Source organism: Sorex araneus, chromosome 4, assembly GCF_027595985.1.
Source record: "Sorex araneus isolate mSorAra2 chromosome 4, mSorAra2.pri, whole genome shotgun sequence".
NCBI lineage: Eukaryota > Metazoa > Chordata > Mammalia > Eulipotyphla > Soricidae > Sorex > Sorex araneus.
Window position 1 is genome coordinate 113803209 of NC_073305.1, and position 27980 is coordinate 113831188.

At 40.5% G+C, this 27980-nt stretch overlaps 1 protein-coding gene and 1 non-coding gene across 2 annotated transcripts in view; one reads left to right on the forward strand and one right to left on the reverse strand.

Moving 5' to 3' along the window:
* CGA (glycoprotein hormones, alpha polypeptide) overlaps nucleotides 1-27980 on the reverse strand; it is a 92120-nt gene that overhangs the window by 34901 nt on the left and 29239 nt on the right. The window lies entirely within an intron of this gene.
* LOC129404687 (small nucleolar RNA SNORA52) lies at nucleotides 22035-22164 on the forward strand. Its single transcript, XR_008630056.1, has one exon. It is a non-coding gene; the product is annotated as a small nucleolar RNA SNORA52 (small nucleolar RNA).

Sequence of the window (27980 nt, forward strand, 5' to 3'; positions counted from 1 at the left end):
CAGCCAAGAACTTGTTCTTTCTTTCTTCTTTTCCTTCCTTCCTTCCTTTCTCTCTTTCTCTCTTCCTTTCTTTCCTTCTTTCTTTCTTTCTTTCTTTTATTTTTTTTGTGGTGTGGGGGGGGCGTTAGGCCACACCAGGAAGTGCTCAGGGGGTTACTCCTGGCTCTACACTCAAGAATCACTCCTGGCAAGCTCAAGGGATCATATGGGATGCCAGAAATCAAACCCAGGTCAGCAACATGCAAGACAGGTGCCCTTCCCACTGTCCTATTGTTCCAGTCCCAAGAACTCACTCTTATCATTGTTTCTCCACACCGAAGCATGTCTTAATCCCACAGGCCCAGGATAAATGTTCTAGTGGGAATCAGTGTCACTTCATCCTTCCTTGTGCTATTCAGAATCCATGGGAATGATTTTAAATTTGACCACTCTGCAGAAATATTTAGTCTGGATTCTAGGGAAAATGAGGAGAAACAAGAATGGGAAACAACAACAACAACAACAAAAAGAGATGTAAATATATGAAAATTGTTAAAAGGCTAGAATGCCATAAAATGGACTAGGACAGTTTCTTATAGATATGGAAGAAAATCAATGTGAAGATTAAATCACACAATTTAGAAAACTGAGACAACACTTTAGTATGTGGCTTCTTCTCCTCACAGTAACTTAGTTTTAAAAATTAATCTGTTTTGGGGCTGGAGCGATATCACAGCAGGTCGGGCGTTTGCCCGGGTTCGATTTCCAGCATTCCATATGGTCCCCTGAGCACCACCAGGAGTAATTCCTGAGTGCAGAGCCAGGAGTGACCCCTGCGCATTGCTGGGTGTGACCCAAAAAGCAAAAAAATAATAATAATCTGTTTGGAAAATTTTTTATAATAAACATTTTTATAATTTTTTATTAATCTGTTTGGAAAACTTTTTATATCCTTTGTGACAGAAACATTCTGGATATGATTCCAAGAATAAAATGGGAGGTTTTTACTTTAGACACAAAACACATAAAATTCACCTTATCTTTCTACTTTCACCTGAAATCTCTGTTCCAGGCCTGACACCTCTACTGTGCTTCATGCCAGAGTCTTAGCTTAAACTTCTAACTCTCCACTGAGGCATAACCAACTCCCCAAACCTTAGCATCTTAAAACAACAAATAGCTATCTTCTTACTTGGTTTTTAAGGTCAGACGTTTGCGAAAGTTCTCACTGAGAGAATCAATATCTCAGAGATTGGCAGCCAGATGAGGTCCTAGTCCTCTCAAGGTTCAACTAAGCTGGAGAATCCACTTCTCAATTCACTTATGTGTCTATTTGAAACCTGAGTTCTTCACTGACTATTGGGATGAGACAGGGTGATTATTCTGTGAACCTCTCTGAAGCAGCTCTATGTATTTTTGAGGAAAGCTGGGACAAGACAGGAGAACCTGGGGGTATGGTGTCACCAACAGGTCAACCTGTACCTGCGGAGTGAATGCATCAGCAGCACGGTGGTGCCTTCAGACTTCTTGATACCCAGAAATTGCTGCTGTGTCTTTGGTCAGACCCCAACAACTTGGGACCAAGTTCACCAAGAAATTAAATGGTCAAAAGTTAGGTATGTGGGAGTCACACTCACAAACCACCTCCGGCTCAGCTATACAAGCTCATTTTTTGGCCTTATTTCAGAGACCCATAAATTTCAAAAGAGATCAAAAGCCGCAGTCAAGGCCAGCAGTGTGAAGCACTGCAGGCAAGCGGGCACACCCTGCAGGGCATATGCCAATAGTTTATCTCTCTGAAAAAGATGGAAACAAGACAGGAGAACCCTGGAACTTCCCTGTAGTGTTGGTGGAAATGGAAACTTCAGAAAACAGTTTGGTAGTTTCCTGTAGTATTAGATATATATTTATATCATAATTCAGCAAGCTCTCTCCTGGATATTTATCCAAGACAAATAAAGGTCTATGTTCATGCAAAGAACCAAATTCAAAAGTTTATAGGAATGTTAAGCATAATCGCCAAGTCCAGACTGTAAGCTGAGCTTCTGACCAACTGGATATAAATTGGAAGTTCCCTTGAGTGCCACTCTTGGTTCTATTAGCTCACTAGAATGACTCACAGAACACAGAAAACCCATTTACCCACCAGATTGCTAGATTAGTACAAAGAATATTAGAGGATACAAATCCACAGCCAGATGAAGAGATACACGATGAGATTTCAAACAAAAGAGCCTCTGTCCTTATGTTTTTTATAGCATTAAAAAGTTTCCTGGTTCCTCAATCTCAATCATATTTTTTGGGGAGCTTATGGAGGCTTTGTTATGCATTGCATAGAGTAAATCATTGGGCACTGGGCATTGATTTAACCACCAATTCTCTATCTTCATTAAAGGCGAGGGTGGAGAGAAATGAAATAATTTGGGTTCAATCCCTGCATTAAATGGTTCCCAAGAGTGCCTTGGTGTTGCCTGGGGCCCGTAAGCATCTCTAAGGTGGCCCTGGTGACCCCCCACAGTGCCAGGCCTGGTCAGCACTGCATCTTCCAGCCCTTGCACTGAACTCTGGCCTAGTTGGCTGACTATCACAAGAAATGGTTCCCAAGTCCCTGGAGCTCTGCTGAGGAACCCCTTCCCAGTCGCATCCCCGCATAGAACCCCCCCAACCCCATGACTTCTTTAACACAAAAAATGACACATTTTTAGGAGTTCTGGGAGGTGAGAGTCAGGAATCAAAGATAGAGATCAAATAACATAGGAAGTATATCTTGTTCATCTGAATAACCAATTAGATATTTTTCTTATAAATGTCAACATCATTATCTACCCACTGTTATTTGAACACAGCTAATAGAAAAACAATCCTAACACTCAAAATATACTGGCACAAGGCCAGAATTTCAGTCATTAGCAACCACGTAGTCCAGCACATCACTGAAAATGCCTTCAAGGTGAGTCCACTCAGATTTGCAGGCTTCCAGTTTATCTTGTCAGATGCCAAGGCAAGAATTGTCTCAGTAATCTATAGCTCACTCCTCTCATCATCTGCTATCAATGACAGTATAATTTTTTTGGTCTGAACCTCTTTCAAGGTATAAATGTAATATTGAATTTCCCTCAATGCATAACCCATTTTTCCACTCTTTTAATTAGGGTCAGTTGCTGTGCTGCTCCAGATTGCTGGCAGCAATGCTCCCCCTCAGTCCACTCTCATTTATACAGAGTAGGCTTAAAGACCTACAGAATTAGTGAACTATTTGTCCTAACTACTAGGCAACAGAGTAGCTTTCACTGTCAACCTCAACTTCGTCAGGGGGGTGAAATCACAATTTACCTTATCAGAGCCTTATTAATTCTGACGTTAAAAATTTTAGACCTGGGGCTGGTAGAAGGTCCAGTGATTGGAATGTATATCTAGCATGCACCCAACTGTGGTATATATAATTCCCAACACCACAAGCACTGCTGAGTGTAGCCCTGGAGGCCCCCAGCACCAGGTTTGCCCCAGTGGTCCTGATACTTCAAGCCTGTGTAGCATAACACTTGTGCTAAACCAACTGCACAATTGGCCAAGAATCATCAGTGGGACACACACACACACCTTCCCGCTAGACATCCTAGACACCTACTCGATAGGTCTAAAGCAAAATACAGCTGGGTATCAGATTTGCTTCTGCCACCCACTGCTGCATTTCTGGTCCTGGGAACCCTGCACCAGGTAGGAAAAAGGAAATGGAGGTCATGTAGGGGAGTGGCTGTATAGTTGCAACAGCATCCTCAGCTGCTTCTTCCTTCCTTTGCTCCAGATCCCAAGAAAAGCAGATCAATCTGTCCAGTGATGCCACAACCATAGCCCTTTCTCCTGTTGAATGTTAACAACACTCATGAGGGCATTTCAGTCCATTTGTACCTTTATCTTCCATTTTAGATAAATGGAAAATGTTAATCTCTATTAAGTCATTATCCTGTGGAACATATAAAACATTTTTCAACCTGGGGGCAGAGCAGATAGCACAGCAGGTGAAGCATTTGCTTTACATCCAGTCAACCTGGGATCAATCCCCAGTATCCCATATGGTCCCCCAAGCACCACCAGGAGTAATTCCTGAGTGCACAGCCAGGAGCAACCCCTGAGAATTGCCAGGTGTGACCCAAAAAGTTAAAAAACAAACCAAACAAAACATGTCAATCTGATATGCTATCTTTTGGCACACTTTTGGGCACTATGGGCTGCAGGTGTGTCTTTAGTCCAAAGAACTTTAACTCAGTGGCCCAGATTAGCAGAGCATGCTCTGTTCCAGTTCTTGGATATTGCTTTGAGCATTTACATCTACTACAGATTTGCAGACTCTGGAAGAATGAACATTCTCTCAGGACCCAGTTGTAGCCTCCCCTGTGCTACCAGCATTGTTCCTATGCAGTATATTTGCCATTTAGGTGTGGGCTCATCCCCCACAGAAAATTTTCTCCAATGACATCTGAATTTCTGTCTCTTCTCTTGATGGAATAGCCCTTCTGGGTGTTATGCACTTCACAAGGGGTGCGGAGAGATACTATATGAGATTTAGAACACCTCTGCATTGCTGCAGACCCTCTCCTCCAGTAATTTCATAATTCCACATGACCTTAAGGCAACTCATCTGAAGGTTCACTGTGTTCCTCCAAATCATATTTAAGACTTATAAGGGGTTTATTTGTATGGACATCACCGTGTTCTACTTTTTGTGTCTCTTTAATTCCTGGGATGGCCTCCATAGGGTAGTGCCCCCAAACAACTCCTGAATCACTTTATCATCACCTTCTTTAATTTTCCCCATGTTGGTCTTAATGCAGCAGCTTCCAAAATGGGATGCTGTCCCTTCATCTTGAAAAGATCTTACATAAACCTAAGACCTCTTCTGTTCATTTGTTCATTTGGCAATGGGCTCTGTCAGTTCCTTAGGCAGCTCCAAAGTTGATACTAGAAGAAAAGATACTCCAGGCTCATGGATATGGTAGGTGCCTCCTGAGTTACCTTTGTAGGGTACTCATTTGAAGGTTGAACTATTCAGATATAAACCATTTTCCAATTTACTATGAAACTTTTCTGAGCACTTCCTCCATTATTCTTTATTAGAGTTTCTCTGACATTAATCAATACAATAAGAGTATCCTGGGAACTTTAATCAATACAGTAAGATTATCTCAGGTTCCTTGATTATTTTATGCCCTTCAGTCATTTGAAGTCCTTCTATATTCCTTCTATTAATGCCCAATATTAAGCTACCTATTGTCTCTCAAAAGTGTGTCATACCTCTCAGTATCTGTGTTGCAAGCCATAATACCCAGAAGTAGAAAGAGAGTATGGGGAATATTGTCTGCCATGGAGGCAGAGGGAGGATGGGAAATGGGGGTATACCAGGGATATTGGTGGTGGGAAATGTGCACTGGTGGAGGGATGGGTGTTTGATCATTGTGTGACTGTAACCCAAACATGAAAGCTTATGACTATCTCACGGAGATTCAGTCACTGACACTGTCATCCCGTTGCTTATCAATTTGTTCAAGCGGGCACAAGTAACATCTCTCATTGAGAGACTTATTGTTACTGTTTTTGGCATATCCAATATGCACGGGTAGCTTGCCGGGCTCTCCAAGAGGGGTGGAGGAATCGAACTCGGGTCGGCTGAGTGAAAGGCGAATGCCCAACCGCTGTGCTATTGCTCCAGCCCGGGGATTCAGTAACATTTTTTTTAAAAAGTGTGTCATAAATGGCAGCTTCTAAAAACCATCTATTGCAAAACCCCAATGGTCACTTCTGGAAGGTGTTCATAGCCTTTTGCCTAAGTTCTAGTCTATAAGACTAATAATAGTATCGGACACTTCCACAATTATGTTTGAGTTTTGGTATAAAGGCCTAACAATGTTGAGAGCTAGTGACTTTGTCATTCAGATATGGCCTCCTTTCATATCTCAAAATAAATACAACTTTCTTTTAACTGGTGTTCTTATATAAGATACAGAAATATTTCCCCCTATGCAATATACATTATCCTAAATTCATATAAACCTATAATGCCAATGCAATTAATTCAGCCTTAGGGATGAGCAGCAAGAGCAGTTCATTTTAGTTGATTAATGCTATCTCCAAAGACTCCTGGCCAAAGACTTTTGAATAGAACTGCTAACAGATACAACGGTCATTCAACTTTATTCTAGTCAGTTCTTTAATTTCTAATGTTATCATCATGCTATTTACATAGTGATATAGTATATTCTTAGATTTGAGACCTGAATCAAGTCCAAATCCCTTCTGACAATTATGACAATATCCTGATAAATTCAGATAACCCTGAGGCACACAGGAAAAGTAAGTTGGGGTCCTTCTCACATAAAAGCAAACTGCAGTCAACTTTTTTCCAAGATCAAGAAAGTTACTAAACCAATCACAGAGTAGCAACCTCCTTTAATCTAACATGGCTTTTGTATAGTCAAAGCCATGTCTGTTATGAGTAAGGCAGTGAGTAGCATTTTATATAGGTGTCATGAGTCTACAGTAAGTCTCTGTGGGATTTAAGACATGGGCCTTGCATTTAACTGACCCTTTCAGGTCCCCAGAACTACACAGTCCCCTAAGCATTGCCGAGGTATCCCTGGAGACCTCTAAGTACCACTGTGATGTTCTAGGAACCTGTATCACAGAGCAGAATCTTATTCTCAGGACCTAGAATTGACTCTCTGGCCTGATTGACCAAAGAGAAAAAGAGAAGGGTCCTCATAACCCTAAAGCACTGCTTGGGAGGCCTCCAAAATGGAGCAAAACAGAACAAAGAGAGAGAGTCCGAATTGACCCTGACACAGTCATACACTTTCAACATTCAAAACTAAAAGTATAGCTCCCAAAGAGGTTACACTAATAATCATTTCAGTAAACAGTTCCTTTAGGAAGTTGATGATACCCAGTTACAAAGAAACACCTGTCTAGGGACCATATGGGGAGCTGGGTGTCAAATTTGGGCCAACTGTATCCTAGGCAAGTGCCCTGCTCACTGTGCTCTCTCTCTCCCCAGTTCCTGCGTACATTTTCTTCTGGGAAGATATGGCTCTGATACGCTTTCTCTTTTCCTCTTTACATTTTTAAATCCTCCTCTTCCACCACGACTCAGCACTATTCTGTCCACTGCCTCCAACATTCAAACACACACACACACACACACACACACACACACACAACTTCTCATCTTCAATAAGATTCCTCAGGTCCTGAGAGACAGTATAGCAACTAAGGCTCTTGCCATGCGTAAGGCCCATCTAGATTTATTCCCCAGACTTTCATATTTTTACCTGAGCACGAAGCCAGGAATAAGCCCTGAGCAAAGCCAGTATGGCCCAAAAGTCAGTAAATTATTAGTAAGATTCTTCAAGCCATACATTTTTCCTTCTTTAAACTCTGCTGAATGGATTGTTCCACCCATTTGGGAATTCACAGTGGTTATATTAAAATGGTTATATTAAAATGTGTTTCTATAGCCATTGGCAGACTTGAAAGCACTTTCTTACTAAACATCTGGTTTGAGGGTTTTCCACCATCTATGAACCTATTTCTATTTCAAAGATAAGGGAACTGAGACTCAATAAGGGAAAATGGTTAAGATCACACAGCTAAACAGGAGATGTACAATATTTTTAGAGAAATAAATAAAGTTAAAACTAGAATATTGATTTAACATTTAAGAAAGAAAGGCAGAGCCATTTTTAATGAAGAAGAAACTATTTAAAGTCAGAAAAAGACTATATAAATTCAGAATTTCACTATGTTTACATTTAAACAGACCACACTACTGTCTGCTTAGCTTTTATGAGATTGGTAAATTAAAGGGCAGAGTTTTATCTAGACAATTCAACAGATGAATTTTTTAAAAGCTTAAACCTGGGAAACTGTACTCTCACCAGGCATATATTTCTGCTTTTTCAACTATTGGAGCTGACTGTGTGGGAGAATTAACTGTGTTAAATGTGGAATTAAAACGAAAAAGCTCTTATGTATATTTTTAGAGAATAGAAACAATTAAAATTAAATGTAACTCAAAATCCAGTTAGTAGAGCTGGCATTTAAATTGGCTGTTTAATTAGAAAAATTCTATATGATTAAAGTAGTTCCTTTAAAATGTCTTTCAAAGTACAGCATTTTAATATGCTCCAGTTCTTAGATGAGCCATTAAATTTGATCTTTGTGTTTCCCTGTGGAACGAACTTATTCTGCAGTTGATCTAGCTCTTGGACTAATGTTTTAGAAAGGAACTAATCAGAATAAAAGCGGAAAGTGAATCTTATATGGCAATAAAATATATTAGGTTTTGAAAGATTGTTAGCTTTCTTCAGTGTATAAAGTGCTAGAGAGAGAAATCTTATTCATAATGAGGTCTTAGACCTCTATCTTACATTCCATCTGAGTCATGGAGTGAATGACTATGTTTGAGGGTGTTGTTCAGTCAAAGAACTTTTAAGGTTATGATTTTGACCTAAAACATTTTAAACAAAAGACACTTAAAAAAAACTTCTTATACATAACTATAGGGAAGTCTTTTAGAAAGGATATCTAGTTTAATCCTTTCTTTTCATCGAGAGCTATGCCAAAACCATAACCAAAAGATAAGATTCCAGTTTGCTTGTTTTTGGTTATGTGGGTGGTTCTGAGGAACCATATGCAGTGCTAGGGGTCAGTCCAGGGTCAGCTCCTTGCAAGGCAAGTACCCTGTATTTTCTCTCTCTTGTCTAAGAACACAGGTCTTGTTGTTATTGCTGCTGTTTAACTCTGCATGTCAGTGACCAAATACATAGATGCCAAGTATACTTTTTCTCTCCCTCTGCACCCATATGAACATTTCCCAACTCTCTTACACCTAGGGTAGAAGCATAGGATCAATTCTCATGAGTGAATGTGAGAGCAGTGCCCCATGGAAACAGTCAGTAGGAAGGTGTCTTCCACCTTTGCTCTTTCTTTCCCCTGCTGACACTAGTAACACAAGGGTGCATTTACTGTCACTGTACCATGCAAATAATGCAGATCCACACCATAGAAGGACCAGGATCCTGATCCTCACCAAGCTGTATGCAGCAGACATTTCCACACATTGAGGCACAGGCTCTACCTTCTCACTGTCAATCAAAACTTTACGAAGCAATTAAAAAGACCACACTCTTTGCTTTGAGATTAAAGAATCAATAGTCAAGTGCTGGAGCCAGAGTGATAGGACAGCGGTTACGGCATTTGCCTTGCAATAAGGTTGATCCAGGTTCAATCCCTGGCACCCCATATGGCCCCAGAGCCCAGGCGGGAGTGATGTCTGATACTGGTGTGATGAGGTTGAGATCTGAGGTCAGGTAAATCATACATATGGAATTTCATCTTGACTGATTGTAAAGGTGGGAGCTATGAATAACTTTGTAAATTACAGTACCTCAATAAAAAAATATTTTAAAAAAATAGTCAGGGGCCATAGAGCTGGTACAACAGGTAAGGCATTTGCCTTGCATGCAGATCCCTAGTTCCCCAGCACCATGTATGATCCCCAGAGCCTGCCATGAGTGATCCCTGAGAACAGAGCCAGAACTAAGTCCTGAGCATTGCTAGGAGCAGCCCAAAGGCAAGCAAACAAACAAAATTGCAATTTAGGATACAAAATTTTAGACAGAAAACTTTAAGATGGTGCCCAGGAGCCAGAGAGAGTACAGCAAGTGAGGTGCTTGCCTTCCATGCATCTGACCTGGGTTCTATCCCCACCGCTCTGTATGATCTTCTGAGCACTGACGAGAGAAATTCCTGAGTATAGAGCTGTGAATAGACCCTGAGCATTCCTGGGTATTGACCAAAAACAAAAGATGGCACCCAGAGGGACAAAATTGGGAGTAGAAGGAGATGGGCAGGGAGGGGAGTTCTGGACCAAGAAAAGAGGAAGATGAGATAAGCTGTTATAGAAAAGCATCTATTGTTATTAACAAACAAACTATTAGGCCATGACAAGCTTCAACTATTTGGGTCTATACATAATTAGTTAGAAATTCTCTAGAAAGGATAAAAAGGTAAATTGATTGTGTCCTTCAGTTAAAAATCCATAATTACCAGTTCTATCTGGTTGGCTTCACAAATAATTGCTCGGTGATTCTTTATAACAGTTGCTTTCTGTCCAGTTCAAAGGTATTTGATCCCCCTCAAGGAAATAAATGATGACACTTCTCTGTAATGACTCCTTGGTGAAATCTTTTCAATGGCGTCATAGATAACATAGATACCCCAAAAATATAGCAACTTTTTTTTTTAGTTTTTGTTTTCGTTTTTAGAGTCCCATCCATCAATGCTGGGGGGATAGTTCTGGCTCAGTATTCACGGTCACTCTCAGCAGTGTTCAGGGGCCATGTGGTGCTAGACTCCAACCCAGATCTTCACATGTTCCAGGCTAATGTTCTCCCCCCTGAACCACATCCCCCACCCAAGACATCAAATTTTTACACAATTTTCTAGCACTGAATAGAATTATCATAAGTATTATTGAGAAATAAATTCCTATTATGATAAGTGATAGGGGAATTATTATTAGACCATTAGATCATTAACTGTTGGTCTCCCCACTAACCTACATTTCCCCCAGAAAATTCCACTATGGCTATAATTCAACAATGTATAAACAATTGGCTTCATATCCCTGTTCTAGTTGCCTAGAGTTCATATCCCTTAACCATTTTAGAGGCAAGATATTTTTTAAACCTGGGCTTCAAAAATTTAAAGCCCTTCCCCCATGAAAAAAGTTTAAGTGCCCCTAGCTCTTCTAGTTTTCCCTTCCCCTTATGTTGCTGCCATTGTTGTGATGATAGGAGACGAAGTTAACTTCACTTGTACTTAACAGGAATTTAAGTACTTAAGTACTTTAAAGACAGTCCTTATTAGCAGTCACACACTTCAGCTGTGAGGTGAACATGAACACATTTGGTTGTGGCGTGTCAGAGATTATAACCGTTCATGGCAGAAACCCCAAATGGCAGTGCTGTCTGGATTTACATTCAGCCTCTGGGGTGATGTTGGAGATCAAACTCATGTCCTCATGCCCTGCAAGGCCAACATATTTCCATGAAGCTGTACAGGGGCCCCTTAAATAGAAGTATGTTTGCCTAAAATGCCAAGATGTTTTCAGAACCCCAAGTTAAGATCCCTGCTACCAATTATCAGTGTATTATTGTTAGTATCAGGACTGGAGGACAACTCAGTATTATTTCTAAACATTTGTGTCTTGTTATCCTCAATTCATCTATTGTCCTTCGTCTTTGGATTTTAGAAATATGGAAATTTTTGTTCTTTGACATTGATTCATAGCAGAAATGTCAGTGTAACAGTCCTAGTGCCAAACATCAATTCTGTCACTATGTTTTTTTGATTTCTGTATTGATTGGGTGCAGTCTCCACATCAGAATCATCTGCCATGCACAGTGCAATTGCTTTTGGAAGCAGAATTTTAAATCCTTCACATGACCCTTGAGATTTTTTTGAATTTTGCCCTTGTCAAGCCCCCTAACCTCATTTCTCATCACTCCCCTATGTAAACTTTTTGTTCCTGTAATATCACATTGCCCATGCTGCCCTAAACCTACCAGGCTCTTTCATGCTTCTGTGATTTTGCCTGGAAGATCCTTTCCCTTAACTGTTCTCAAATTCCTATTATCCACCAAACCCAAGTTATCAACCCAGCATCATCTTTCTAGTAGTCATCTTTGGCCTGTCCACTCTTGCTGAATGAAGTATCCTTCTGATTGTACCAGTGGCATTCTCCATGACCTTGTTATTGCCCTAATATACACACCAAGGAGCTACTGTCCTGACCCCCACATTAAATTGGAAGCTACTTTGGGGTAAAAATGGATTTTATTGCATATTCTTTAAGAAGAAAGGCACCTTGCATAGATTCAAGTATGCTTTGGTCTCAAGGAACTCATCTTTTGAAGCAGGCAGTTAGGGACAGAGGGAAAAAAGGACAACCAAATGTAATCTACAATGCTTTAAAGACACCAGTAGAAGATTGTTCCTTAACTACAGTAACAAGATTAGTTCTTGAAGAGTGGAAGGTGATAGAGAAGCACAAAAAGAAGATAAAGATGATGTCCAGAAAGAGTTTGCCAAAGAAGGAGCTTTCATTTATTTAATAGAGGCTGTACACCTGGCAGTGCTCGGGACCAGGACTACTCCTGACAGAGTTCAGGCCAGCCAGTGGGGGACAGTGCTGCTTGAGGCCACCAGGATCACACCCACTTGGGTTTTTCCTTTTTTTTTTTTACCTTTTTTTATGGCATTTTCCCCCACTTCATTTAAACACCATGGTTTACAAAGTTGTTCATGATGATTTGTTACAGGCATTCAATATTCCATCTCCAATCCCACCACCACTGTCACCTCCCCTCCACTATTGTTTCCAACTTCCTAACCACCCCTCAAGCCTGTCCCCTTAGCAGGTCCACAAAAATTTATTTTATATTCCTTGTTGCCACTAAATGAGGCTGATGAAATGATAAAAAAAAATCAGCAAAAGAAAATTTGTGAAAATTGATGTATCTCACCCTGGGAATATTAAGTCATTTTCTGAAGATTGACTAAGCTGTTCTTGAAAGTTAAGCCTTCTGGGCTGAGCGATAGCATAGTGGGTAGGACATTTGCCTTGTACGCAGCCGACCCAGGTTCAATTCTCAGCATCCCATACGGTCCCCCAAGCACCGCCAGGACTAATTCCTGAGTGCATGAGCCAGGAGTAAGCCCTGAATAACACCAGGTGTGACTCAAAAAGAAAAAAAAAAAAAGGTAAGGCTTCTTGTAAATGTTTTTGTTAGTCAAAAGTAGTAGGCTTCTACATAACATTCCCATTCTGGTGTGCTCCTGCTAGAATGTCAATGTTATATAGAGTTTGGAGAAGTAGCTCTCCAAAATCCAGAATATTTAATTGGACAATCCAGTTAGTGACATAGCAGCAGCTATTGGGGTGTGGGTGTGGTTGCTGGGGCTTTGTTGAGCAGGAACGTGGCCCACCCACCTCCCGAGATAATCCCAGAGGTTTTATCTGGGTTAGAGTATCTGAGAATAGCACAGCAGTAGGGCGTTTGCCTTGTACGAGGTACGAGGCCAACCCGTGTTTGATTCCTCCTCCCCTCTCGGAGAACCCCCGAAAGCTACCGAGAGTATCGCGACTGTACAGCAGAGACTGGCAAGCTACCTGTGGTGTATTCGATATGCCAAGAACAGTAACAATAAGTCTCACAATGAGAGACGTTACTGGTGCCCGCTCGAGCAAATCGATGAGCAGTGGGATGACAGTGACAGTGAGAGCAACAGTTGATCTTTTTTGCAAGTCTCTGGAGCAGAACCAGTAAATGAGCTTACAAGGTGGCAGTGGAACATGGTGGTGGCTGCCGGGGCTTCTGGAAGTGGGTTGTGGAATGTGGGGGAGGTTGCCGGTGCTGATTCTGAGCAGACCTGGAGTTTTCAGCAAAAAAATCCAATGTACCTGAAATTTTCTGCAGGACCACACCCAGTTTTGCTAGATGTAAGGGAAGGCCTGTGGTCATTGTCACTGCCACTGTCATTCACTGGCATGTTGAATATTCCACGGGTAACTTGCCAGGCTCTGCCGAAAGCCTGTGATAACTGGGATTAAATTCATATCCTTATATCTAGGCATGTGCTCTACACCTTGAGCTATTTCCTTGCTCCCAAAAAGAGCTTTGGTGTTATGCTTTGGATTCAGGTTTTGGAGCGAGAAATAGAGAACAATTTGTCTAGGATATCCCATTAGGGCTCATAATAGAAACATTTCTACCCTGTGAGTTATAAGCTGACTAGCTGAAGTCTCAGACTGTTTCTAGACTCTTTATGGTCAGGAGACAGCTACTCACTGATCCCGTGTCTTTGTCAATTTTATACTCCCAGGGCTTGATCCTGAATATCTTTCTGATTTAGCTAAATCTAAATCTGGTTTATCTTATCCTGGCACAGGAATGTGGTTTGCCCTATCTGTCAAATATGGGTTTTTTATGACTTTGGTTTGGAACAACTAGAGTGGCCCTTTCTGTAACAAGTGCGTAACTGAATGCCAAGTGTCTGGCTGTGTCTTTACTAATTACCAGTGTTTAAAAGTCATCTCAAATTAGTATAAGCATAAGATGTAAATTTCAGGTGATTGATGTAAACAAACCTTAAGTGGTTAGAGTCTGCCTGGACCTCACTTCCTCTAGTTTCCAGCTCTCTTCCAGGAGACTTCCTCTTTTTACCTTTTTTTTTTTATCTTTTGTTTACTTGCTTGTTTTTTCTTTGTTTTCTCTTTTATTCTTTTCCTTTTTTAAAATTTTTTTTTTGCTTTATTTTGGGTCACATCCAGCGATGCACAGGGGTTAATCCTGGCTTTTCGCTCAGGAATTACTCCTGGTGGTGCTAGGGGACCATATAGGGTGCTGGGACCATATGGCCATGTGCAACGCAAACACCCTACCCACTGTGCTATTGCTCCAGCCCCCTAATTTTATTTCCTTGATTCACTGTGAGATATAGTTACAAGCTTTCATGTTTGAGTTACAATCACACAATGATCAAACACCCATCCCTCCACCAGTGCACATTTCCCACCACCAATATCCCCAATATCCCCCCACCTTTCTCACCCTCCCACTGCCTCCATGGCAGACAATATTTCCCAAACTCTCTCTATACTTTTGGGCATTATGGTTTGCAATGCAGATACTGAGAGGTCATCATGTTTGGTCCTTTACCTACTTTTGACACACAACTCCCATCCTGACCAATTCCTCCAACCATCATTTTCTTAGTGATCCCTTCTCTATTCCAGCTGCCTTCTCCCCTCCCACTCATGAGGCAGGCTTCTAACTATGGAGCTATCTTCCTAACCCTTGTATCTACTGTCCTTGGGTGTCAGTCTCGTGTTATGTTATTTTATATTCCACAAGTGAGTGCAGTCCATCTATATCTGTCCCTCTCGGACTCATTTCACATATCATGATACTCTCCATGTCTATCCCCATGGAGAGTAAATATAAGTAAATTTCGTGACTTCATCTCTCCTAACAGCTGCATAGTATTCCAGGCTACAAAATCAACACCCAAAAGTCCATGGCTTTTTTTTTCCATATACAAGTAACGAAAAAGAAGAAAGAGACACTTAAAAAAAAAAATCCCGTTCACAGTAGTACCTCAGAAAAATCAAGTACTTCGGAATTAGCTTAATCAAAGAGGTGAAGGACTTATACAAGGAAAATTACAAAACACTACTTCAAGAAATAAAAGAAGTCACTAGGAAATGGAGACACATCCCCTGTTCATGGATAGGGAGGATTAACATTATCAAGAAGGCAATACTGCCCAAAGCACTCACGAATCACGAAATCCCATTAATCACCGATTTCTTGATTTCTCGGGCGGGCTCAGTAACATCTCATTTCATCCTTTCCCTGAGATCTTAGAAGTCTATCTCGACTTGGCCCTCCTAAGGATGTTGCACTGGGGGCTCTTCAAGGTCAGGGGAATGAGATCCAGCTTGTTACTGGATTTTGCATATGAATACACAATGGGAAGCTTGCAAGGCTGTCCCATGTGGGCAGGAAACTCTCAGAAGATTGCCAGTTTCTCCCAGAGGGAGAAGTATGCTAAAGATATCACTTCTGAGAGCTTGCTTTTAAGTCTCTCTCTGGATGTTGGCCGTTGATGGGATTACACACACCTGGGTTCCTCTGCCGGTACCTTCATGCATGAGGCCTATCCGAACTTGTGGAGAGGGGCCTCCAGCATGGCTATAGCTAGGTACTGGTGGTCTTTGGCCACCGGGAGCTCTGCTCGGGGTGGGGAGGGAAGCTGGAGCCCATCCCCTCCAAGGGGCCCCGGGGAAGACAGCCAGGCGTGCGGGCAAGAGACTCTCTGCAAAGAGTCTCTTGCCCAAAGCACTATACAAATTTAATGCAGTCCCTATCAGGATACCCATGACATTTTTCAAAGAAATAGACAAAACATTCCTGAAATTCATAAGGAACAATAAAGCCCCACAAATAGCTAAAGCAATCCTTGGGAAAAAGAAGATGGGTGGCATCACCTTCCCCAACTTCAAACTCTGCTACAAAGCAGTAGTAATTAAAACATCATGGTATTGGGCTAGAAACAGAACTGCAGACCAATGGAACAGAGTTGAATGTTCTGTCACAGACTCCCAAATAAATGATCACTGAATCTTTGAAAAAGGAGCAAGAGAAATGAAGTGGAACAAGGAAAGCTTCTTCAACAAGTAGTGCTGGGGAAACTGGATAGCTACCTGCAAATAAATGAACTCTGACCTCTGTCTAGTGCCAGGCACAAAAGTCATATCAAAGTGGATTAAAGACCTCAATATCATACACATGAATCCATAAGGTACATAGAAGAAAATGTAGGCAGAACCCTCCATGACATTGAAGCTAAAAGCATATTTAAGGATGAAACACCACTGCCCAAGCAAGTGGAAACAAACATGAACAAATGCGACTACATCAAACTAAGAAGCTTCTGCACTTCAAAAGAAACAGTGATCAAAATACAGAGAGAGCCCACAGAATGGGTAAGAATATTTCAATACCCATCTGATAAGGGATATACAAGACACTAGTAGAATTATGTAAGAAAAAAAACCCTCCAACACCATCAAAAAATGGGGAGAAGAAATTAACAGAACCTTCCTCAAAATAGAAATACAAATGGTCAAAAGGCACATGAAAAAGTGTTCTACATCACTAGTCATCAGGGAGATGCAAATTAAAACAACAATGAGATATCATCTCACACACAGAGACTGGCACGCATTCAAAAGAACAAGAGCAACCAGTGCTGGCATGGATGTGGGGGAAAAGGGACGCTCTTTCACTGTTGGTGGGAATGCCGACTGGTTCAGTCTTTTTGGAAAACATGGACAGTCCTTCAAAAATTAGAAATTGAGCTTCCATATGACCCAGCAATACCACTTTTGGGAATATATCCCAAGGGTGCAAAAAAGCACAGTAGAAATGACATCTGTACCTATATGTTCATTGCAGCACTGTTCACAATAGCCAAAATCTGGAAACAACCCAAGCGCCTGAGAACAGATGACTAGTTTCCTCTTTTTTCTTAATGTTGGGAATAAACCCAGGACCTCAAGGCATGTACTTTACCATTGAACTATGTCCCCAGCCCTTTCCTTTTTTTTTACACCAGCCTCTTCCATATCTTAAGAAATATGACTCCTAGGGGGCGGGGGCGGGGAGTATACTGGGGTTTTTGGTAGTGGAATATGGGCACTGGTGAATGGATGAGTGTTTGAATATTGTATAACTGAGACATAAACCTGAGAACTTTGTAACTTTTCACATAGTGATTCAATAAAAATTTAAATTAAAAAAATGAAAAAAAAAGAAATATGACTCCTAAACCTCATGCATTAAAAAAATCTGCCACTGTGTTATTTTTCTCAAATTCCATGACAAAAAAAGAAAGAAAGAAAGAAAGAAAGAAGAAATCCAGAAGTATCTTGGCCAACAAGTCAGATTCTTACCACTGGACAAACAGTAATATGTTGGGTAATATCTCCCCACAAGCCTTCCCAAAGATGGCAATATCCCAATCCAGAGAATTTATAACTATCTGTTTATAGGGTGAAAGTGTTTGCACTTATAAATAAGCTGAGGCTGAGAGATGATTCTGGATTTTATGAGGTGGGTCGAATATAAACAATCACAAGTGTTCTTGCTTTTATTTACACATAAGAGGAAACTAAGACAGAGAATGAAAGAGAGAGTTGGAGAGAGAAGGGAGGGAGAGAGAGATAGAGAAGGATAGAGGCAGAGGAAGCTAAAAATGCAACAAAATCTATTCTCCCTCCAAGTCTCCAGAAGGAATGCAGGCCTGTGACACCAATTTTATCCCAGTGAAATTGATTTTGTTCTCCTGACCTTCTGGACTGTAAAAAATACATTTGTTTTGCTTTAAGCCAGTAAAATTATGGCACTAAGTTACAGCAGCAATAGAAAACTGTTATCGAATATAAAATTATATGACAATTAAATATGACCAAGGAACCAGCTAAAATGTGCCAAACTTCAGCAATTTAAAATACATTGATTTCCTATAACCAATAACACTCATAAGTAGTATCTGTGTTCAAAGCTACATTACATAGTCAACAATTCAAGAGTTTTTAAGCTACTGTTGTAGCTTAAAATTTAACAATTGCTGTTTTTAAGCTATTATCCTGAATGGTTTTAACATATACAATTTCTTTATTTTTTTAATTAGCTCTATGATAAATAGATAAGTAAGATGTAAGTATTCTTGGTTTTTCAGGTAATTTTTATATATATTATAAGTAGAAACAATTTTTTTATTTAATGGTCACAGTCACTAACTGTCTCCCATGTGCCAGATACTGTTGATCCAGAGATTGATAATGGATAAGAAAAATGTATATGTGAAGACAATACATATTACAATATATATTATCTCTGGCATTTGAGTGTAGCAAAGGAGACAAGTAAACAGAGCATTATAAATTGTCATTATGTTCTGAAGGAAAAGAAACAAAATTTTAAAAGCTTATAGGAAACATAGATTTTTTTCTCCAAACTCTCCAAATTTTTTATCTCTTCATATTTCAGAGAAAATAAATTGATCAGACATAAAAGCCACCTGAAAGTGGCTAATTTCATCCTCTGGAAATTTAGTACTTAAATTTCCCTGATATAGGACCACTCCAAAATTTGGTTGTAGAGCTTCTTGTTTATGCTTTTATATTTTTATTTCATTATAAATATTCTATGAAGGATTGGCTGTGACTTTCTGTAAGGGCTTCTCTTAAACATTCTGGTGAGCCAGTCTTAAGATAGCATATATTTATTTTAAAGGAGATACGGTCTCTAGAAGCATTGGCGCACTGAATATGGGTGTGCTAAAAGATAACAAGTAGGTTTTTTTAAGGCTTGAAAAAGCTTTGGTTGTATTTCCATCTTGGATAGAGGCATAGATAACATCATGTTTTTCCCTCCATGCTTTCTCTCAAGTCGAATATTATATTTGGACTGAGATAGTTATTGTTTCCCCTTTTTTTCATTCCTTTACATTATTCACCCAGAACTAATTTACACTTGAGATTGGGTGGTAAAAGTTGAGGTCCAAGAAAAATATCAAGGAATTAGAAAGAGTTCTTTTGCTTCTTATTGTTATTCTCCAGTGACTTCTAAAATTCAGCATTGCTGCTTCAAAGGTGAGGTTCTCTCACTTTCTTTCATTTGACTGTCGATTACATACATGCTTCTCTTTCTTAACACACTGGCCTAAAGTATGCAGTTTAATAAAGTTTGACAGAGTTTAGAAAGCCACAATTTGGAATAAAACAGCCAGTGGCTAGGGATCCAGTTTAGCAGCAGAGCATTTACCTTGCATGTGTGAGGCCCTGGATTTGACTCCTAGCATCATCTTCTAATAATAATAATAATAACAATAACACCCATATAAAAATGTAAGCTGCTGTTGGCTTATTAATTCCTATAAATGGTTGAGTCTCCTTAATTCTCTTCCCTTTTTCTAAAGGAAAAAAGAACATAAACACAACACAACACACACACACACACACACTCTGGATAACAACAGAAACAGATTTTATCTATTAAATTTGATCCTATAATAAGGGTAAGTGGCAGGGCCAAGATATTCAAGATACATATTAGTAATTTAAGCTATGTAATCTCAGATCTTTGTTAATGAAAATATCCTTATATGATCATGCAATTATAAGTGATTTTGAGGGCTAGAAGCCAGACTAGACAGTTGATAAACATATCATCACCATAATTAGTTCCCATAATAATCCTCCAAAGATAGGAATTTTTCTGCCTGTTTCATAAATGTGTATTTCTACTTTTAAAGACAATTTATACAATATGAAGCAGGGCTGCCGAGATAATAGTACAAGAGGCTGGAGCATGTGCTTTGTTTGCCAGAGACTCAGGGATCTATCCCCAGGACCATATGGTCCACTGAGCACTATGGGGGTAAACCCTGGAGCTCTAAACCAGTGATAGCTCCTGAACACCACCACTACTGGATGGATCCAAAAACAAGGAAACAAAAACCTTCAAGGATTCTTGGGATGGCAAGTGTGAGAATTAAGTTTACTCTCCAGGGCTAGTAGGGCTGGAGAGATAGCACAGTAGGTAGGGCATTTGCCTTGCACACCGCCGACATGGGTTCGATTCCTCTGCCCCTCTTGGAGAGTCCAGCAAAATACCAAGAGTATCTTGCCCGCACAGCAGAGCCTGGAAAGCTACCGTGGCGTATTCAATATGCCAAAAACAGTAACAAGTCTCACTTGGAAACGTTACTGGTGCCCACTCGAGCAAGTCGATGAGCAATAGGATGACAGTGACAGTGACTCCAGGGCTAGTGCCAGGGCTAATGCCCTGAGAGCAGCCCCACCTTTCAGAGTAGCCAGTCTGGTAAAATGAAATGCCACAAGGAAAGAGAGTGAGCACAGCAGCCAGAAGTATGAGCATCACATCTATGAGCATCACAAAACTCCTAGAAAGCAAAACACCCAGACTGTGTGCAAGCAAAGGAAAGTGACATTGGTGAGCACCATAAACCAATTTCTGAGATTCCAGTCATCACAACAACAACCAAAGGAAGTGATGTGCTATGAGGCAGTAGAACCAACCTTTACATTCCAGCGTTAACTCTCCACACTCCAAAACACTCAATAACTGGATTTCAGTATTGATTTCATCTGTTGGATATTGGCTATTTGGGGAACGGGGACACCTCATACCCAGCGGTACTCAGGGGTTACCCCTGGCTCTGTGCTCAGGTATCGCTACTGGAGGGTCTCAGAGGACCACATAGGGTGCCCAGATTGGCCTCATGAAAGGCAATGCCCTACCTGCTGTACTAGCTCTCTGGCCTCAGATATTGAGTTTACAAAAACATGACTTTGGGCGCTGGGGTCATAGTACAGCGGGTAGGGCATTTGCGTTACAGCAGCTGACCCAGGTTCTATACTATGCATCCCATAAGGTCCCTCTACAATGCCAGGAGTGATTTCTGAGTGCAGAACCAGGAATAACCTCTGAGCACCACTGGGTGTGGCTCAGAAACAAGCCCCAACCCAAATAAAAAGCAAAACAAAACATGGTCCTTCAAGTACCACTGAAAGCCGTGTCTAAGCAGTCAGGAGTAATCCTGAACACTGCAGGGTGTAGCACCCCAGAAAGAATAACAAAAGATTGTCTCAATCTAAAATTATTCAGCTTAAAGCACTGTTCTAAATGTGTGCTAAGGTTTACCTTCATTAACTCTACACATCCACGTCTGTCACTTGAGATCACAACATTCTTTAATCTCATTTTTCAAGTGACAGTCTCCTGCCCTTTTAATTTATTACACTCTTCCATCATTCATACGTGCCCAATCTTCACCATGAAGAGCAGTCATCCTTTAGAAATAAGCTCTTTTCTGATTCACACCATTATACTGGCCTAATGTCTTGTGAAGAAATCTATTTTTAAAATGTATTAGTTAATATATAGTTAATATATTAAGGGCCAGAATGATAGTACAGGCAGATAAAGCCTTGTATGTAGCAGACCCATGTCTATGCCCTGGACTGCATGCAGTTCCCCAAGCACTCCAAGATTGACTCTTGTGCACAAAGCCAGGAATTAGCACTAATGCGGTCCCCAAAATAAAGAAATAAATAAACAAAATCAGAAGTCTGGGACCAGGAGATTACTCGAATAAGCACATGTCTAGAGCACATGGTCAGCATGTTGAAAGCCCTGAGTTTGATTCCTATCACTGTGTGGGTCCCCAAACACCACTGAGAGCTCCTGGTGGGCTTCTTTGAGCACTGCCAGGCTCTATCTCCTGTCAGACCTACACCCCCAGGCCTAACATTGCCACAACAGACCCCGGATCTCCTAAGTACCTCTGGGGTACATATATATATATATATATATATATATATATATATTTAAATTAGAATCTAAAGGTCCATCCTAATCCCTGCTGGCTAGCCAGTGGCCTGGAGGGTTCACTTGTGGACCAGAGCACCCTGAACGCCCTCCCAGGAAGACCGGGCTACTGTGTCCTGGCCTGGGGCTGGGTTTCTGGACATTCATGATACCCCTGCTGGTCATCAGGAGCAGGGCCTCTGGGGTCCAGTGGGAGTTGGCGCCATCCATGTGCCCCAGGAACACTGGGGGCCTACTCTGGACTGGGTGGATTCGAGGAGCCAGGCTCCAGGATAAGAATTGGGGAGGTGGCAGAGGGTGAATGGGTGGGGGGTAGGGCATTGCCTTGTGAGGGAAGTAGCTCAGCACCACTCCTCTCCCCAGAAAAATAAAAAAATAAATTAAAAAATTAGAGTCTGAAAAGAAAAATTATTTCTTAATGTGTCAGCTAACAGTTTTCACTAAGGCAAGAGAATATGCAGGCCATCTCTCCTTTTATATTCTTCTTATTTGCTTGTTTGTTTGTTTTGGGGGGGGCACATCTGGCAGTAAGGGATTACTCCTGGCTTTGTGCTCAGAGATCACTCCTGGCAGTGTTCAGGGGACGATATGGGATGCCAGAGATCGAAATCATGTCAGCTGCATGCAGGGTAAGCACCCTACCCACTGTACTATTGCGCAGTCCCTCTCCTTTTATAGTCTTACCCTTTCAATTTGAGATCACTTTTCCATGATCTGGATGGATGAGCCCAACATGAAGGAAAGAAGAAACACTGTCTTCTATGTTGATCATTTATCTCATTCAAACACTCCATGTTTGATTTTTTGTTGTTGCTGTTGTTGTTGTTGTTATTTGCTTTTTGGGGGGTCACACCTGGGGATGCACAGGGGTTACTCCTGGCTCATGCACTCGGGAATTACTCCCGGAGGTGCTTGGGGGCCATATGGGATGCTGGAAATCAAATCCGGGTCGGACGTGTGCAATACAAACACTTTACCTGCTGTGCTATCTCTCCAGCTCCTCCATGTCTGGTTTTAGGAGCAATTTAAACTTTCTCACATTACTTCCCCAAATAGGGACTTACACACCAAGTCTTCTAGGACTGATTCATTATTAAGTATCACCCAACATTAAATTGACTCATAATTTAAAACCCCATAAACCCATTTAGCAGTACTTGATTATCAGCTTAACTTACAACGTTCACCAGGAAATTATATTTCTTAAAGTTATATGTCCTCTGGGTCTTTCACTGAAAGAGTTTTATGGCCTAAGTCAACATTTAGTTACATAGTCCTGCTCTGAAGCTTTATTCAGGATAAAATGTTAATGGGCTTGATCAAATTGGAGAATTTTTACTAGAGTGGGTTTATTGGAATTTTGTAGTTCATTCAATAATGCTTTTAGAGAAGAATCGTGCCCTTGCTAAAGATGCCACCATAGTCATCTCTGTGTAGGAGTTTGGGGTGGTCTTGCTAGACTTAGGAGTTTAACAAGGAGTGTTAAATTGTGCTCTCAGTTTATTGTTAGATGCTAAGGTCCACAATTCGACATTGAATAATTGCTGCCATCCAGATACATATTAGTGAGCATAACAACATACCTACTGTTCATCTATTTCTATCAAAACTCCTAAGAGAAAATTTATTTTTTATGAATTATTTCCCAAGAATTTTCTATTCTTCCCTTGTCTCTTACTACTTAATAAGCGATCTGTTGGGACTGGAGTGATAGCACAGCGATAGCACTCCTTGCACGCGGCCGACCCGGGTTCAATTCCCAGCATCCCATATGGTCCCCCAGCACCACCAGGAGTAATTCCTGAGTGCATAGACAGGAATTACCCCTGTGCATCGCCGGGTGTGACCCAAAAAAGCAAAATAAAAAAAGAATAACCATCTGTTAACTGGAGGCATCTACCCCACCCAAACGTGTTAGGTTTGTTAAAACTGGAGCAGTACCTCAGACCAAGTAAATCTGAATCAGTATTTATTTATTTATTTATTTATTTATTTATTTATATTAATGAATCACAGTGGGACTGGAGCGATAGCGCAGCGAGTACGGGGTTCACCTTGCATGAGGCCGACCTGGGTTCGATTCCTCTGCCCCTCTCAGAGAGCCCGGCAAGCTACCGAGAGTATCTCACCCCCACGGCAGAGCCTGGCAAGCTACCCGTGGTGTATTCGATATGCCAAAAACAGTAACAACAAGTCTCACAATGGAGATGTTACTGGTGCCAACTAGAGCAAATCAATAAGCAATGAGATGACAGTGATACAGTGAATCACAGTGAAATACATTTGCAGACTTACAGACTTTCATGATTGTGTTTCAGTCAAACAATGTTCAAGTACCCATCCCTCCACCAGTGCCCATCCTTCACCCCCAATGTTCCCAGTATCCCTCATCTCACCCCCACTCCTTCCCACCTCCTGCCTCTGTGGCAGGCACAATCCCTCCTGCTCTCTCTGTCCTTTTGGGTGTTATGGTTTTCAATACAGGTAACAAGCAAACATCATGTTTGATCCATAGTCTACTTTCAACATGCATCTACTATCCCAAGCGATCCCTCCAACCATCATGTATTTAGTACTCCTCTCTCCATACCAGCTACCTTTTCCCTAGCACATGAGATAGACTATCAAGCCATGGGGCAGTCCTCTGAACCTTATTTTAACTGTCCTTAGGTGTTAGTCTCCTATTATGTTACTTTATACTCCACAAATAAGTGCAGTCCTTTTATGTCTGTCCTACTCTTTCTGACTCATTTCACTTAGCTTGATACTCTTCATGTTGATCCATGCAAATTTCATGACTTCATTTTTCTAACAGCTGCATAGTATTCCATTGTGTAGATATACCAAAGTTTCTTTAACCAGTCATCTGTTATCGGGCATTCAGGTTTTTTCCAGATTCTAGCTACTGTAAATAATGCTGCAATAAACATACACGTGGAGATGTCATTTCTACTGTATTTTTTTGCATCTCCAAAATATATTTCCAGAAGTGGTATTGCTGGGTCAAATGGGAGCTTGATTTCTAGTTTTTAAAGAAACGTCTATGTTGTTTTCCAAAAACGCTGGACCAGTCAGAATTCCCACCAGCAGTGAAGGAGAGTCTCTTTCTCCCCGCATCCACGCCAACACCAGTTATTTTTGTTCTTTTGGATATGTGCCAGTCTCTGTGATATGGAATGATATTTCATAGTTGTTTTGATCTGCATCTCCCTGATGATTAGTGATGAAGAGCATTTTTGTGTGTGTGTCTTATGGCATTCAGATTTCTTCTTTGAGAAAGTTTCTGTTTATTTCATCGCCCCATTTTCTGATGGGATTGGATGTTTTCTTCTTGCAGAGTTCAATCAGTGCCTTGTATATCCTTGATATTAACCCCTATCAGAGGAGTACTGGGTGAATATCCTTTCCTGTTCTATAGACTGTCTTTGTATTCTGGTCACTGTTTTGTTGGGTTTTTTTTCTTTTTTGAGTCACACCTGGCAATGCACAGGAGTTACTCCTGGCTCTGCACTCAGGAATTACCCCTGATGGTGCTCAGGGAACCATATGGGATGCTGGGATTTGAACCCAGGTCGGCCGCATGCAAGGCAAATGCCCTACCTGCTGTGCTATCGCTCCAGCCCCCCCTTTTTTTTGAGGTACAGAAACTTCTTAGCTTAAGATAGTCCCATTTGTTTATCACTGTTTCCAATTGTTTGGTCAATGGCATTTCATCCTTGAAGATACCTTTAGCTTCAATGTCGTAGGGGGTTTTGCAGACCTTGTCTTCAATGTATCTATGGATTCTGGCCTGAAGTTGAGGTCTTTAATCCATTTTGATCTGACTTTTGTGCATGGTGTTAGGTAGAGGTCTGAGCCCATTTTTTTGCATGTAGATGTCCAGTTTTGCCAGAACCATTTATTAAAAAGATTTTCCTTGCTCCACTTCATATCTCTTGCTCCCTTATCAAAGATTATATGCTCATATATTTGAGGCTATGTGTAAGAATGTTTAACCCTATTCCACTGGTCTGTGGGTCTTTTTTTCTTCCAATACCATGCTGTCTTAATTACCGCTTTGTAGTACAGTTTGAAGTTGGGGAAGGTGCTGCCCCCCATCTTTTTTCCCCTGAGAATTGCTTAGCTATTCGTGGGTGCTTGTTGTTCTATATGAATTTTGGGAGTGTTTGGTCAATCTCTTTGAAGAATGTTATGGGTATCCCTTATAAGGATTGCATTGAATCTGTATAATGCTTTGGGGAGTGTTGCCATTTTGACAATGTTAATTCTCCCAATCCCTGAGCAGGGGATGTGTTTCCATTTCCTCATGTCCTCTTTTATTTCTTGAAGTAGCAGTTTGTAGTTTTCTTTAGACAGGTCCTTTACCTCCTTAGTTAAACTGATTCCGAGGTACTTGATTTTCTGAGGCATGTGAATCAGCATTTTAACAAAGCCCATGGACCTAAATTCAGATTGGACTCCAGTGTGATTTCTGACACCACATCTGGTACCCTGAGCCGTGCCAGGTGTGATTCCTGAGTTCAGAGCCAGGAATAAACCCTGAGCACAGCTGGGTGGCCCCAAAACAAGGCAAACAAACATAAAACAAGTCTATTTGTACTGTAAAGCTTTAGAAACTTGTCTAAACCACATTTAAAACCTTGGGCCCATGAATATCAAGAAAACTACATATGCACACACACACACACACACATATATATATATATACATATATATATACACACACACACATATATATAGTGTTTTGTTTATGTACTTGTTCACTTTCTGGCAAAAGACTGCATGACTATCATCAGATTTTTTTAAGTAGTTTTGGTTCAAACTTAGTCACATAGGGTTAAGGCCTCTGTCTAAAATATTTCATTTTCAGGAGGCCTAATTCAATCCTTGGCACCATGTGGTCCCTTGAATCATCCCCCATCTCCAAGCACTGCTAGGTATGGACCCCAAAATAACAAAAAGGAAAGGGCTGGTTTGGCCAACTGTTTACATGTTAGACTGTTAGACCTTTCCCCCTTAGATTTAATGAACTAAAACTCCCAAGCTTTAAAAATACACGAGTAAATAATGCATAAAATAAAGCCTCATTTTGTATGTAAAGGTCAATTAACATAATCTATTTTTAAAATTTTCCAACCCTTTATGAGTATATTGTAATGCCTCAAAGTGAGCAAATGAAAGTAACAAGTATTCATTTAATAACTCTTCGTGAAGTATCTTTGGGAGATTTCCCAGAAATGAAAGGACTCTAATGACTGGGTAACAAATACTTTGCAAGTTAGGTGGTTTCTAATTCTGAGCTTTCAACAAAATTGAAGGAACAGCTAATTGAGTTGTCAGTTACAATATTTTTAGCACATTACTTGAAAGAAGTTATAAAAATTGAGCAATATTGCCACAATGAAACTTCTTCCATTATTATTACTTATGGGAATAAAGATTTTCCAGAGCATATATTATTAAAATAAAAGAGTACAATGGAATTAATGATGAAAATCCCATCTGCTTCTAGTAATAGTAATGATAAATAATGTTAGATGTGTATAAAAAGTGACTGATAAATCACTATATCATAGGATGCTGTAAAAGTAAACAAACAGTAAAGAACTTAAATGATTGCACTATGAGTGCTATGAATGTCGATACATATGAACAATTATTGTTGTTATTATCATTATAATTATTACTATCATCATATTACCCCGGCACTTACATTTAAATGACAATCTTATGAGTCACATCTCTCTCTACATCCATTTTCAAAACATTTCATGTCAATAATTATTTATCAGATTATAATATGTGTATGTTGGTTTTGGTAATTGGTACTTAAACTATTGTAATGTTACCTTAATTAGAAAAAAAATTGTTTCTTTGCTGTTTTGAGCAACACATCCAGTGGTGCTCAGAGCTTACTTCTGGTTCTACACTCAGAGATCACTCCTGGCATGATTTGGGAGA